The following is a 14,501-nucleotide window of genomic DNA, read 5'->3' as shown; positions in this document are numbered from 1 at the left end:
GAAATCAATGGCAAGGAAATATTTAGATATCAATGTTTAATAGCACACTAATTTTAGAATCTCTGGTAGGAGAGAATTCCAGACAAAAGCACCTGTCCAAAGCTTAAATCACCATAGGGCACAGTGTAGAAATGGAGGTACTAAGAGAAGCTATCCAGTGCAGTTAACATCCAGCTGCTATAACAGATATAATCTTTAACTAATACAGCCAGAGATTAACTAAGCTAACTTTTTATTCCAGTCATGTCATACTGATTCTGCCAACTATATTGTCAACTCTAAGTTCTTGTCTTTTTTAAATGTACAACCCCAAATACATCTTTACACCTTACAATTGTGTAGGACTTATTTTGTTTTCCCAGGGGTTTTGGTGGAAGTCTAGAAGGGATTTTTTATTTATCTCTTTTTTTAGCAACACAGATTTTTTTTTTTTATTAGAGAAGTTGTCAGTGCACAAAATAATCATGTCATGCCATATAGGATTTCCATGCATTGCCCTATCACTACCTTGCATTGTTATTGTATTTTTTCAGTTCATCCACCCTGGAGAAATCCTTTTGGATTCCAATCCTTTCCATCAAGATTAACATTTTATTAAATATTCTGTAAAACATTCTATAAAATCCTTATCCAATTAGCTGATAGAATATTAAATAAGACCCAGACCTCCTCTTGTTACTAGAAAATGTATTTCAGGTTGACATCTTCTTTTGTTAAGGTGGGTCATTTTTTGTAAATTATTTTTAAATTTCTGTTGTTACTTATTACTATTATATAAAATGTTTTTCCTAAAAATCTCTCCCTTTGAAGGGAAATGATTCTGTGTCACTTTCTACATTTTATACATTTCAAATCTTATTTTAAAAACAATCCATTCTCAATTAATTTTTTGCCCATTACTAGACAATGGTTTGTTCTTTTTCTCTCTGCTTTGTCCATGTGTTCGAGGCCTAAAGGTTGCTTAAGGAACCCATCTGCCCAATTCTATGTGTAATATGCCTGAAGGAAGACTTTCAACCCATCTGTCCAATTCTACCACATCCTAAAGAAATCCCAACATGAAATAGATAATGAGACTTGTTACTAAATAAACTTAATAGATGTGGACATTGGCATGGAGTGCAACCAGAATGTGCCTAATATCTGATGCCATTTGATCCATGTCCCAACTTTGTGGAATTACATTTCTTGGTGGTCCTGTTTTGAAGGCAATTGGTTGCTGGCAGAAGGTATCAACTGACTTTAAGTAGAGTAGAATCATAGAATGCTAGGATTAGAAAGGAAATTCAAGATCAAAGCTTTGCTTAGAGGGCTACAGCTGCATCAAAAATGCCAAACTGAATTTTATTTTTCACTCTGTGGTTGTCTCATTAGTCTGTTAAAACATTTGAGATGAGCTTAAAGCATTTCACTTGTGTGTTCATTTTTTCATTCATCATATATTTACCCAGTACTAAATGTATGTCAGGTACCATGGGAGATGTTGGACATGCAGAAATAGAAGTCATGAACCCTACCTTTCAAGAGGCATTTCATTACAATAGTGGAGACAAACAAGTAAAAATATAATTGAAAGGGTCACCTCTTCCAACCTGAAGGGGACTTAAAAATAAAGGAAGAGATCTGAAAACACACGTATTTGTGGATAAGCATTATACTGTCAAAAAAAATTGTAGGGAATTAGTTATGTCTGAATTGTAGGATCATACTGAAAGTTGGTGAACAGATGAGGCTGCAGGATCTTACATACTAGGCTAAGGACCTTAATGAGGATCCACTGGCTAATTTTAAGCAGGAAAATGACATAATTAAGTTTGGGCTTAAAAAGGTCATCCCTGGCAGTGTGTGGAATATGTTGGAAGGGTCAAGATTAAGGGGCACAGTGAAAAGTGATGAGCGACTAAGTTGTTCCAGGAGAGAAATTGTAAAGGACTAAACTAAGACTAAGAGAGGGAAGAATGACAGAAAAATTACTAGGAAGTAAAAATTAATAGGACATAGTGGACACAGTGGCCATTTTGATGTGAGGTGAGAAGGAATTATTTAGGATAACTCCTAGATTTCTGGTTGGGCAATTTGGATTGATGGTAGTACCAGACTGAATCCCATTTCCAACATTTGTTAGTTGAGTGACCTTAGACAAATTACATGAGTTAGTTCTGTCTCAGTTTCCTCATCTTGCAAATGGTAATGATACTAGTATGCATATCTTAGAGTTTTATGAGAATTAAATAAATTAATACCTATTAAAGTACTTGAACACTGCCTGTCACATGAAAGCTCTATAAAATAATAAATACATAGATTCATACAATTTAAGCTAGATTTCAATGGAGTGTGTAAATGGTAACATCTAGAAGAAAATGGATTTATAGAAAAGCAGCACAGGATAGATGTCTGTGCTAAATATGTGGATTTTGGGTCATCAGCCCAAATATGATGTGTGAAATCAAGGGTGTAAATAAAATTGCCCAAAGAGAGTTTGCAAATAGATAAGAAAGTATGACCAAGGATGAGATTTTGGAAATGCCAAACTTTTAAAGATAGTAGAGGCTTAAGAAGCAGAATGGAAAAAAATAACTACGAAGGTATGGAAAATGAAATGAAATTAATATCTTAAAAAAAAGGGAGGGAATTTTCAAGAAAGAGAGATATAGTGGAGAGACTAAAGAAAGTAGGGACAGAAAATTGGCCATCTTACTAAATATTTGCCCTCAGTAATGGCTGTAAAATCCAGTTTTAACATAAAGTGTTATTTTGCATATTGAAGAAATAAAAACATGCAACACTTATTGCCTGATGGGCAGTAGCATTTAATAAGCTTAATGCCATTTGTCTATTCTTTAACAGCTTCATATTTGTTTTGGCTTTAATATAGTCTTCAGTATCATTGAACATACTCAGTCTCATGCTTGACAATGAACAGTATTAAGAATGATGTCATCAAACCTTTTAGGATTCTCATGAATTCTTTTGGGTGATAAAAATAAAGCAAATAAGTATGTATTAAAGGGAGAATAGTTTCTCTGATATGGTGATTTTTCTTTTTCATCTGTAGATTGGATCCTCCCTCCCTCCCGCCTTACCTTTCTCTCTCTTTCCCTCCTTTCTTTTCTCTCCCTCCTTTCTTTCCTTCCTCTATTCTCCTTCTCTTTTGCTTTCATAGAAAAGCAACTAAATGGTAGACATTTTTCCTGGCATTGAGTATTCAGCTGTAAGCAAGGCTGATAAAATTCATGCTGTCAGGGGAACCAGACAATGAAACAATAAAATAAGCGGAAAAGAGACGTTTATATGGCAATGTGTGCTCTGAAGGAAGCTAAACATGAGAATGAATTGAAGAGAGGTTCAGGTTGGGTGTTGGCCACCATAAATTAAGACGTTAGTAAAGATCTTACTGAAAGGGCCATGTGACCTCAGACCATGAGGACAAGAAGGAGCTAGCCCTGCAAAGATTTACATAGCCCTGCAAAGATTTTGGCAAGCAGTTTCAGGCACGGTGTAGAGCTAGGGCAGAAGTCCTGGGATAGGAATGTGTTTTGTATAGTTGTAAGACAGAAGAGTAGCCATTGTACCTGGAGAATAGTGAACAGTAGACATGCATTTTGTGATGCAGGCTGGGTTTTGAGGTATGCGGTGTTGCTATTTAAAGAACTTAAATGAGGGCAAATTGCGCCAAAAGTTGTTACTTTTTGATAATCTCATAAGTATGACTTTAACAAGGTAGAAATTAGTTTTGAACCCTCAAGTATATGGAAATTCCAGAGACTTGGATTATAATTCTAGTTCAGCAACTCATTATATGATTTCTGGTAAATTCCCCAAGAGTAGGTTTATAACTGATTTAATAGACCTCAGGGTTTTTCTGAATCAACTATCTCATTGTGTAGATAAGGAAACTGAGATCCAGAGATTATTGATTTGTTCCAAAGTTTCACAGCTGGTAAAGAGCAGGTCCAGGGTTGGAACCTATTTTAGCTACATTAAATTCTCATCCTTCTAATCTTTGCTTCTTTGAAGCCTTTCCTATCTTCATTCATTAGATTTCAGTATATCTTTTCTTCTGACCCGTTGTGCTCATTCATGTTGTAATAGGGCATCCATTTTATTAATTGGCATATTTCCACAAAAGTTTTCTCTCCATTAAACTATGGTTTCTTCAAAATACTTTGTAACCTGGGAACCTAGCACATAGCATGCTTCTGAAAATGTGCTGTGTGACTGAATAGTATATACATAAATGGACATACCTTCTGTCTTTTATCTCTGTGCCTTTTTCTCATAACACATTCAGTTCTCCTATACTTAAATATCTATATCAATAAAGAAGGAATTATATATTGTTAATGTATAAATGACAACAATATGTTTATTTTTCCTGCATAAAAGGATAAAAACAACTGCAAAAACACATTGAAAAGTTGGCCATCTTATACAAACCCAAGTAATTTTAATTTTTACAGTCTGTCCAGGACAGGAAAACTGTTATAAAAAATGCCTAACTCAAAGCCTGTTCAAAAAAGATTGATTTGTTAATTGTTTTAATGTGCAATTTCTTTGCACAGGAATAGCTATCTGAACCACTCCTTTCATCAGTGTCTCCTGTTGGATGAGATATCATTCCTATGCTTTAATTTGTGTTCCTTGTTATCTTAGCTAAAAGTGGAGTTGACATGTTATGGACCCAACTGTTCAACTCAATGGAGGCTGCTTTTTAAATCTTGTACATTTGAAATTGTAAATGGAAATTCTGTTGTAATAATTTATGGGAAGATTTCTGAGAGATTAATATGTGTAGCCATAGATTTATTTCTTTAAAACGTAACAGAACGTCTTTGATCACTAAAGTAAACAACAACACGCCTCATACATCAGTACCTTTGGGAATCATTGGTACGTTGGTCTTTTGGCCTGTCACAACCACCTCACATGGTGCATTGCCTAGTTGCTCAGTAATTATGCTAGGAACTTAGGTTTTATCCTAAAACTTGTCACATAATATTTTTCAGGGCTGGCCATAGGTATTTATAGCCAGAAGCCTGAGATCATCATTAGTGCATAACTTTGATTGTCAGGAAATGAAGTACTAGGTATAGGAAGTTTCTTCATTGCCTCCATGATTGGTATTTTCTCAATCCTAAAGAAGAAGAAAAATCCATACACAGTTTATTGCCTTCCAAACTGACAGTTCTATAAGGTTCATTGGTTGATTAAGTAATAAGAAGGAGACAAACTAGAGAAAAGTGTAGATTAAAACATATCCTCCAGCCTAAAGCCCCAATACCCAGTAGTCAGTCCCCTTGAGCAACCAGAGAGAATATTGTGAGGTTAAGTTCTTTCAGAGATAACATTTTAAGTAAAATATGTATATATGTACACATGTACAAATATACCTATGCATATATTCTAAAATCTCTTCTTCTAAGTTTAACTATGGCAATCAGCATTTTATATATAAATATGAGAATAAATATACCTGTGTATCTGCAAAGTAGATGGTTTTAAATTAGCTCATGTGGATCATCAGTCAACAAATTAGCTTATGTTTACACTAACACTACTCAAACTCATGCTTATTTGGCTGATAAATAAAAGGTGACATCAGAGGGATGTGAATTTTAAATAGTGTATTTCTTTAACTATAGGACCAAAAGTATAAAATGTTTGCCCTTTACAGGTCCAGGAAACACCTCTGTTTCACTGCTCAGAGAGTTCCTAATAAGGCAGGCATCCAACAATTAAATATAATACTTACTCAAAAATAAGGATATGCATAGAAAAAGCTGTTCGTTTTCCATGGGTATTAGTTCTTTGACAGGAAAACATGGCATGATCCTTACATATATATGTATTTTTAAGCAAATAACTAACACAAGAAGTTGTTCTTTTGTCCAGTTGAATCTCAGCAAGTCTCTCCTAAACACATTTATAGTAATCAGCTTTACTTTAATGTTTTCTAAACCAGCATTTCCAAACTGTATTTTTCAAATGTGGCCTTCGACTGCAATAATATAAAATTTCTTAGAAATGTATTAGTAATTTCATTATTTTTGCATGGAAAAATAAATAACTTTGAGAAAAGAGATTCATTACATATAAGCTTATTATGAAAGATTGATTTAAATTTCAGTTTGGCACAATCTTTAATAATGTCCATGACAAATATACAAGAATAAATTTTGATTTTTTCCTATTTAACAAATAACTCATGCTGTTTAATTCACTTTGAATTAATTTTGTAGAAGACAGCATGATTTGACAACACATGTTGAAACATAATACTGTGTTGTTTTGTTGATGACTGTGTATTAAAGTGTAGACTTACATTTTATGTTTACATATAATACTGTATGTATTACAGCATTAAATGACATTCATGGTTATATCTTTGGAATTCTTGCAATTTGGACTTTATGAAACAATTTGCTTATTTTACAAAAGGTGGCATGTGTGTCCTAAATTAAGATTAAGTCATTGAAGAATTTATTTGGAAGTATGTCTCTATTAATAAGATAATTTGGACTTGGGAGGATATTATTCTTAATAAATGGGGGTGGGGGAGGACCAACAAGTTGAATACAGTTGACTCCACTGTTTCTCCTTCAACATTTTTTTCTTTTATTTTTTTCACACTTTTAAAAATTAAAGTTAATAGATCACAAAGAACGTTGCATTAAAAAACATAAAAAAAAACCCATAAAAAACACAAGAGGTTCCCATATACCCCATCCCCCCCACCCCATCATTTTTGTTAACTGCTTTTTTGAAGATACATACATCACACACACAAAATGTTGCATTAAAAAATATAAGAGGTTCCTGTATACCCCCCACACCCCACTCCTCCCACACCAACAACGTCCTCAATCATTGTGGCACACTCATTGCACTCAGTGAACATATTCTGGAGTACTGCTGCACCACATAGATAGTAGTTTACCCTGTAGTTCACACTCTCCCCCAGTACATTCAGTAGGTTAAGGCAGAATATATAAAGTCTGTAATCTGGCCCTGCAATATCATTTAGGACAACTCAAAGTCTCAAAAATGACCCCCACATCACATTTCTTCTTCCCTCTCCCGGCCCTCAGCAACTATTGTGGTCACATTCTCCTCCTCAATGCTACAATTTCTTCTATTAATATTTCACAATATCTTAATAGTAGAATATCAATAAGTCCACTCTAATCCATATTTTTTTCCTCCATTCTGTGGACCCTGGGATGGTGATGTCCACTCCACCTCTAGATCAAGAGGGGACTTAGATTACACATGGATGATGCATGCAATTCCTCTGCTTGCAGTTGTTGGCACTCTTGATTTCCTGGTGTGGTGTTTGACCATCTTTATCTCCCTGTTACCTGATCTGGGTAAGTCCAATGAACCAGAGAGTAGGAGTTGCAACTCTCCTAAGGCTCAGGGCCCAGCTGGCACCTGGGCAGTTCAGAGATTCAAGTCCCCTGAGTATGCACCATCCCTAGGACCAACCACAGATTCAGTAAAAGTGTCAAGAGGCCTGTGTAGGAAGGTCACATCTGAGTCCAGCTCCAGCACACTCAGGAGCACAAATTCCAAAGTAGGGCCCTCTGACATGGCACAGAACTCCAAATCCCTCTGCCATGACCATATACCCTGTGGATCTCCATAGCTTTCAGGAGAACCAGCGCCTAGGATTGTATCTACTTTGGCTCTCTCTGGGGTCCTGCTGAGGTGTGCATAAGCGTGACATTTTTATGTCCCCTATATACATGCCCTGGAGAACTCCCCTCAACTCATGTGCCCCCATCAATAACATCCCACACCAATGTTCCTCCCCTGCCATGGTTGAACCTCTCTGTGGTCTAAAACTTCTTCAACAATGAAGCCTTACATATTGCCAAGTTCAATTATTAGGAAATTGAAATATAGCAATGGGTTTAAAGTTTAAAAATGGAATACATAATAATGTAGAAATACTAAAATAAAGTAAAAATAAATTGGTGTATTAATAAAATGAAAAATATTGTAAAGCTTTTTTTCAAACATTTTGCCTGTCATCACTGTAATAGGTGTTGCCCTGTAGGTACAGTGGAAGACACTTTCTTTCATTTCTGCCTCAGTGTCTACATCCTTTCTCTTTTTTTTCTTCTAATTTAAAATTTTGTCTTCAAAAAAGTTTTAGATCACAGTAATTCACATGCACAATATAGGGGACTCCCATATAGCCGACATTAAACCCTTTTTCCCCTTCCCCAGCAATAATCTTTTTACATGTTCATGTTATGTTTGCTGCAGCTGATGTACAGACTTTGAAAAGAGCTATCAAACATGGTTCTAGTTTCATTTACATTATGGTTTATATTTTAGACTGTACAAATTTCGAAAATTTCTCATCATATCAATGCATTATACTGCTATGGTGACAGACATCTTAAGAAGCGTTTACAGAATTTTTATATACCTCACTAACATGTAGTTCATTTACAGCCTTATTTATGTTTTTTTGTCTTAAATTACAAGCCCATTATGAGTGTAAGTTAAACAATGTCTGACTAGAATAAAACTGTATAATATATAATGCTCAAAACTTCCACAGTGCTATTCAGTTGACAGTAAAAAAAAATCTCAGCCTCAGCTCTCCACTAGCCTTCCCACATGTTCCACATTCCACAGGAGAAAGAAAACACAGTTAAGAAATTATTTTATTTCATTATCTGAAACTATTGATACTGATGCCATTTCTGACTGATGTCGTGAGTCCCCTGGACACTTTTCCTAAATTTAAGTTGATTACCATGCTAGTACTGATGCCGCCGGTGGAGCACTCGCTGTGTGGCAGGCACTATTGTAGGCACTTTCTCTCTTTCTATGCTCCCAACTTCCCTATAAGGTTATCTTCCCTTTTTTGACTGATGGGGAGCCTTGAGCAGGGAGTGGCGAAGTAACCAGCCTCAGGTCACTCAGCTCCAAAGTGATGGTCCCTGGACTTGACCGCAGGCTGCATGGCTCTGGCAGTTATGCCTTTCACCATTTCTTTTTACCCTCTCCCTACAATGGAGAACATGATCTGAGAAGCATGCATAGGAGGGTGGCTGGAATGACCATAACTTAAAGGTCTAGTTTTGCATTGATTCTTTAACATGCCATCCTTTGCATACTCTGAGGCTTTCAGTGGTTGTTTTTGCTCTTTTGTCCACAGGTCTTTTCTGTGCCCCCTCCTCTGCTTTAAAAAAACTCCTTTCCCTCTGCACACCCTTCCCTTTTTTATTGAATAGTATTCCTCCTACTCCCCAAACACCTATGCGTTCCCCCATTTGAATGATATTTACAAGCTTTGAAGGGAAAAGAGGGTTCCAGAGACTACATGATTTACAAAGAGATTTTGTGCCTGTCATAATAATAAAAAGGTGAAAACCTTGCATGTTTTTCGGTGGTGGGTTGATACCCCAGAAATGCATAAGTCCAGCTATTAATCTTGCCTTCCTCAGAAGCAGCTTAAATTAAGTAATTCACTCCTCTCTCCCTTTTTCATAAAGGATCAAGGCAGCTCTGAACTTCTGTTGAACTATGATGATCTGTATTAATGTTTCCCAATCCAAATTATGCTGCTGATAAACTATTTAAATTATGCCATGGACTGTTTGTCTTTCTAGAATGGATTCCCCATCTGTCTTATTTAGCTCTCTTTCTTCCTCCTCTAACATCTCCAACAAAACTGGCACATGGAAGACACTCAACAAGTAAGTGCTGCATGAAAGGAGAAAGAATGAATTGGGGTGGGAGAGAGCCTCAGGAAAAGGAGTAATTATGAAGGGAAAAGCTTTTACTATGGCTACCAGATAGCAGCTAGAAAAATTTATCTAAAGCATTTTTTGTTGTTCAATCAATTTTTAAAAAAGTTTTTTGATGTTCTATTTTTAATTTTATCTTTACAAATAAATACTCTCCCCCCCACTTGCCTACCCCTAATTTCTTGACAGTATGCTTTGTTTCCCTAATTAATTGTCAACTTCTTAAAAGCAGATTTGTTTTTTCTACTTTTTAAAAATCCCTTACAGCTGTTTTCACGTTGTAGGTATTCCAAAATTCCTTGATAAATACTCTCCTCAGAGGATGGGAAAATACAGTAAAATTCCTTCTATGTAATTTGTCATTTTACCTTTTTTAAAAAACACAAACCCTCAGTCCTTTTGGCTCTAAAGGCTGTATTCTTTCCAAGGCATCCCTCCACCTACTTAATAAGAGTTTTAATTATAAGGTAAAGTATTGAGGAAGGAAGTGTTTCGAGGCATTTGATGTACCTTTAAAGGTACAGAATCCGAGAATGATGATTACAACATTGCTAAATTTGATTGCTTCCTATTTTAAAACATACAACATATTTATCTATATTAGTGGTTCATGGGAAGAAAGGGTAAGGATCTCAACTATGAATTATCTAGTCTAAATCAACATAATGCTGTTCACCCTTTATTGAGCACTCACCATGTACCAGGCATCAGCACATGCAATCATCAGGACACTCCCATGACAGCACCTTATTGCTATCATCTCCATTATATGCTTGAAGAAGACGTGAGGGAATGTGTGCAAGGCAGCACAACTGGTAATGGCAGAAGATGGAACAAGAGACACTTTATTTTTTTTGCTTCTGCTGCTCCTAGTCTTTGCTGCTATGCTTCACTACCACCTATAAAAGCAAGAGATCAGAGAGCCCTGACTTAGTCTAGGTCCTCTGAGAAGCAGAGGCCAAGTGATTAAACACATAAAGGTTTTATTAAGTGAGAAATCGGTGTGAAAGGAACTAGGGAGGTGGTAGGTAAGGCTGGGGAGCCCTCAGTCTACACTGCAGCTCTGACCTCAAGGGGAAGAGAGTAAGAAGGTTAGGTCGCAGTCTCCTAGACTACTTTCTAGGGAAGGGCCGACAAAGCCAGGAGTTCTGTGTCTCGGAAGAACAGGCCTGCAGCACAGGGAAGGTCAAAGCATAGCAGCAGGGGCCCTGGTCTTATAGCTCCCTGCAGCAGGAGGCCTGCTGGGTACTTTCTCATGGCCCCCAAGTGTTGGGGAGTAGCGGGGAAAATATTGCTCTTCTATAAAATATTAGATTATGATGACCTGGAAATTTGGGGATTGATGTGGAGCTAAATGCAGATTTTTGCAGACTTCTGATTGAAGATCATGGGGTGCTCTGTAAAGTACTTCAATGGATCCTGCTCAGGACTTTTCTTTCCTAGCCGTGAATGAAGAGTCACACTGAACTCACCAACTCGGTTGTTTCTTCAGTTAGTTTGTAAACTTTGTGGAGGCAATGCCTTCATGGATCTTCTTTATCTTTTATTTCAAGCCCAGCAGAATACTTTGTACATTTAGAAGCTCATCAAATGTTTGTTATGGATTGAAAGGATCAAACTACTACAGCATGTAATGACAACTAGCCATTTCCACACCCAAGCAAAAATGTAACCTACTATTGAGGGAATGAATAGTTTATTAAGTAAGGATCTGGGAAAAGACTCTGAGGTTAAAGTTTCATAGGAGCAGTTTCAATCCACATTCACGAAATAAGCCTATACTCAAACCTTGTAATATTGATAATCTGGATCATCCTTATCTATACCTACTCCCTTACTTCTTAGAGAGAGAAGAAATCCACTTGTCCAAATAGAGAAAACATCATTTGTCCAAAGCAACAGAAATTAAAACAAGACATCCTAAATATTCAGCTCTCTCACTTTTCACTTTAGAAACTAGATATAGAAACTATTCTAATTAAATGAATATTGAAAATACATCCAGTTAAGGAAAAACAGATAGCAGGAAAATGAAAGACAGAGGGTGGGTTGATAAAAGGATGGATGGAAAAGAGAGAGAAAGGAAGAGGGAGAAGGGGAAAAGCTGCTCAGGTGTGGGCTTAAGGAGACTGGAGAGGGAGGAAGGGGTTCCAAATGGGCAAAGTTGTTTCCATTGTACGCTATTTCAAAGAGTTATGAAATGTTTGCTCTTATAAGTAAGTAGCACTGTAGTGAACAATGTCAGATATTAATCTTTGTCCATTTGTCCTACTGTTTCTTTAGGATAAGTTCTTTGAAAAAGAATTACTGCAGCAAGTGGAATGGACATTTTAATGCACAAAAGGGGCATGTAATTCAAAATCATAGCAGGCGTTTAGAATTCAATAATAGTGCAGCCAAGTCTTGGGAGATGGTTAGGAGTTAGGGCGTATGAAGGTGAAGGATATACAAGGCTGGGGAAACTCTGTGTCTGGAGGAGAGAGTGTGCAGAGAAAGGTATGTAAATTCAGTATGGGTGGGTTTAGTTATGAGGTGTAGGGATTTATGTTGACACAGTGGGCTTCAGTGTAAACTAAATTTAGACTTGATTCAAGCAAAGAGTTAATAAAATAATTAAAGGTCCTTTCCCCCTTTCCCTTTTTCCTACTTTTTAAAGTTTATGGCATCCATTCGAACCATATCCCCAAATCTTTATAACATTTATCTTCCCTATACCAGAACTTATTTTCTTCCATCTCCCCAGGTGAGTTTAGCTTCTGTAATAAATTCTGTTTCACTTCCATTGCCCTCCATCATACTTAGTAATAACAACTTCCCTTTATTTTTTTTCTATTCTTATATGTCCACTTGGCCTAGGATGGTTCTTATGAAGTCCATGGTCATTCTTCACCATTAATTAGCTGTATGATCTTTGACAAGTTACTTAAAGTCTCTTTGCTGCAGTCTCCTGGTGAGGACTTCAGCAGTCTCCATCATGATGTTGTGAGAATTAAGTCATGTATGTGAGAACTCCTTTGTGACACAATGACAATTATTTTCCCTCCCATGGTGAGAATCTAAAATTTCCCAGGTTTAAAATGCCTCTTGCTATGGTTTTAAGCAACTTAGTGCAGCTTTTTAGGGGAAAACCAGGGATGAACTGGATTATCTTGAGGATCTCAGGTGGCTACTCTAGCTTAGAGCCGAAAGTCATCTTGGAGAGACCACCCCACCTTTCTTTCATTGCTAGATTTTAGAATAAAACAAGGAGCCTTTCAGACTTTCCCTTCACTAGCTTTTACAAATTCAAGAAGCATGGCATTTTAATGTTAGAATAGCATGTATTTCCTTTTCTTAAATCACTATTCCCTTCTTTTTACTCTGTCCCCTCCCCCAAGTAACAAAAAGAAGCCAAACCCTGGTCATTTCAGATGCCAAAAGATCATACAGGCTGACTAATTTTGCCCAGACTTTCTGAGAAAATACCACTTGTGCTGCACTTTGGGTGTTGCATAATTGATTTCATCTCTGATTTTAGAGGAATACCAAACTCTTTTTGTGGGTCTCTACATATATTTCTCTAGGGCAAAAACTGTCCTACTTTTTTCTCTCTGGTATCTGTTTCTCCTAGGCCATTTTCTCCCCAAGTCTGTAAACTACCCTCCGTGAAAGAAATGAAATCACAGCTGGAAAATGGCTTACTGGACTTAAAACTGCAAGATAAGAGCTACACCACACATTTGCTTTAACATTCTCCCTCTTTCCTGCTTCCCTGCTTTCTGCTCAAGCACATCTTTATTTTAGCTGCGAAGATGCATTAGTGGCTTAGCTCAGGATTGGCATTAACTACACAGAGCAGTTACATACCTTAGTGCACTAAGCAGTTCACTGGAAATGCACAGGCTGTGTGTTCTAATCCCTGCTTGCTCATTGTCTTAGACCCTTGGCAGATTTACTTCACTCTGTGAGGCCTTTGAGAGTTGTGCCTGTGAAGGCTGGCCTGTAAAGATAGGTGTGCAGCAGGTAGCAAGACTGCATTAAGCTTTTTGGCTAGTCAAGTATATTTGAAGTGCCAACTGAAGGAAATGATTTTGTGCTGCCTGAAGGACAACTAAACCAAAATGGCAACCAGGCAATTTTAAGTTTACCAATTATATCATCCTGTATTTGACAACCTCATTTTTGTTTATGTTTTCAGGAATTTCTAAACTAGAATGTCTCCTTTGATAGCAGATGGTTTTCCAACCTGTTCGGTCCAGTATGTAGTTTGGGGAATTATCTTTCTACTATTTTCTTCTTGAAAAGCTGATTCTTTGCAATATTTTATGTACCCTAACACATATTTTCCAAAAAAACCAACCAACCAAACAAACAAACCAAAAAACCCGTCTTTATGTCTGTACTCATTATTTCAACAAATTCCTTAAATAATTCTCATAGCATAGAAGTAACCAATATTTGCTGTTTACATCAATGGAATAAGGTCAGAAATAATTCCTAACTGTTGTCTCAGTTTTGTAGCCTTCATGGATTGTGTACTTATGCTGCTAAAAGAATTTAGGCTTGGAAAATAACCTATTGTTTGTTTAATTAAACAGTTGGCTTAAACAGATGTTTGTTCAAATCTGTTGCTTTCTAGCTGGATGAATTTGGGCAAGTCCCTTAATCCTTTAAACCTCTTTATGAATATTTAAAATTGAAATAAGACCCATACTTAACTTCTTAGGTTGTTGTGAGGATTAAGTCTTCACA

At 36.7% G+C, this 14,501-nt stretch overlaps 1 protein-coding gene across 9 annotated transcripts in view; it reads left to right on the top strand.

The window, feature by feature from the left end:
• PKHD1 (PKHD1 ciliary IPT domain containing fibrocystin/polyductin) overlaps positions 1-14,501 on the top strand; it is a 568,785-nt gene that overhangs the window by 345,146 nt on the left and 209,138 nt on the right. The window lies entirely within an intron of this gene.

Source organism: Dasypus novemcinctus, chromosome 11 (assembly GCF_030445035.2).
Source record: "Dasypus novemcinctus isolate mDasNov1 chromosome 11, mDasNov1.1.hap2, whole genome shotgun sequence".
Classification (NCBI taxonomy): domain Eukaryota; kingdom Metazoa; phylum Chordata; class Mammalia; order Cingulata; family Dasypodidae; genus Dasypus; species Dasypus novemcinctus.
Note: the sequence above shows the minus strand (reverse complement) of the source record. Positions and strands in the feature narration are given on the sequence as shown.